Source organism: Aphelocoma coerulescens, chromosome 4, assembly GCF_041296385.1.
Source record: "Aphelocoma coerulescens isolate FSJ_1873_10779 chromosome 4, UR_Acoe_1.0, whole genome shotgun sequence".
In the NCBI taxonomy this organism is placed as follows: Eukaryota; Metazoa; Chordata; class Aves; order Passeriformes; family Corvidae; genus Aphelocoma; species Aphelocoma coerulescens.
In genome coordinates this window covers 64416096-64417875 of record NC_091017.1, presented here as the reverse complement: position 1 = coordinate 64417875, position 1780 = coordinate 64416096, and positions in this window count along the sequence as shown.

Sequence of the window (1780 nt, the reverse complement as noted above, 5' to 3'; positions counted from 1 at the left end):
GAAAAGGCAGCCGTGGGGACATGAGGCACTCACAGATCAATGGCTCTGACAGAGCAGAGTGCCTTGCTCAGCCTTGACAGGCCTTTGCAGGAGCAGGTTCTCCCACCTCTCGGTTGTGTCTTTGCCTGGAGGTGGTTTGGCAGGCACAGGTTTGCCCTGAGCTGTGTTTCAGGCTGGTGACAGAACTCTGGTGCCCAGATGTTGCTGAAGGCCTGTCTGCACTCAGCAGCTGCCTGAGGAGATGCAGCAAAAGGGAGCTTGAGCTCGCACGGAGCATGCACTGCTCTCACCGTGGGTATCCCACCCACTGTGTAGGACAGCAAGCTGCTCCTGTAGGGGACAGGGACCGTGGCAGTGCTGGCTGATTGTCTTAGAATCACACAATCATCATAGAATGGTTTGGGTTGGAATGTTAAATACCATCCAGTTCCACCCCCTTGCCATGGGCAGGGTCACGTTCCACTACACCAGGTTGCTGAAAGGCCCCATCCAGTCTGCCCTTGAACACTTCCATTGTCTGACAACCCTCACAGTAAAGAATTTCATTCTAATATTTCATCTAAAGCTGTCTAGCTGTCCTCTTTCAGTTTAAAGCTATCACCCCTTTGTACTTGTCTACTACATCACTGTTTTCCAAATTACCACTTAGTACCTTTTGTTTGTTGTTTTTTAATCCAGAAAATCTGCTATTAAATCCAGTGTATTGACACATTGAACATCATATTAACCATGCTCGTATGTAGTGTTCCTAAATTATCCCTGGGGAGCTCTAAATCCATCACAGCATCTCAGCTGTAAGAGGAGAGGGAGAGCAGTGCCACACCACATGCGATAGGTGTGAATGGCAGTTCCCTAGCTTTCTATTTTTGGTGATGTTGGAAGAGTTAAAGATTTGTTTTCCACAGCAGTGACAGTAATTGCACTGGCTTGTTTTATGTTTGTTGTTAGTGGTAGGGTTTTTATATGCCATCACTTTCATCGGCACTTAATTGTTGGCAGAGAGCCTCAGCTGCCAAATTACCTATTTGCCACGTGAAGGGCTATTATGTCGTTTGCCTTCTGAAGAAGCTGTTCCATTCCAGAGTTAAGGCTGTGTTGTTTTTTACTTCACACAGGTACTAAACACTTCTCCATCTTGTGTTAAGTATAAACAGAAGATCAGGTTGTCCTTCAAACCACCGAGCATGCTGGTGGGAGAGAAGGCTGCTGACAACAGGGAGCTGCCGCCCCAGCACTGGCAAGAAGAGATTCTGAGGTAGCACAGCAGAACTGGGCAGAGTTTGTTGTAGCTATGAGAGCCACCAGCTGACCTGAAAAACAAGCAGGAGTGATCCACCTGCAAGCACAGTGGGCAACGGGAGGGTGGCGTGTAAAGCTGTTCTATTTTCTTTAAATAGAAAGTATAGAGCCGAGGTCTAGGTCAATGTTCTGGCCACAAACGGCGTCTGCAGTAGCTCACTGATCTCTCACAGTAATCACACTGATTTTTCACCAGGAGCTCTGTGTGTACACTGCCTGAGATTTTACCCTCCATAACTAAAGGGCTTTGTACAGCGGAGTGTTGCTGCACTGCTGCAGAAGGCAGGCACTGGGGCAGGCTGGCAGGGAAGAGGGGACTGGCAGGATGTTCTCTCCACATCTCTCATTTTAACAGGTTCAGATGTCTCTCAGCTTCATTTTCTTTCCATCTGCTTTACCCTCAGGTTCATTACACCCTGGTGTTGCAATTTACCCAGAGCTTGTGGACAGATGAAGACTTAATGGGAATTTTATCTAAGTA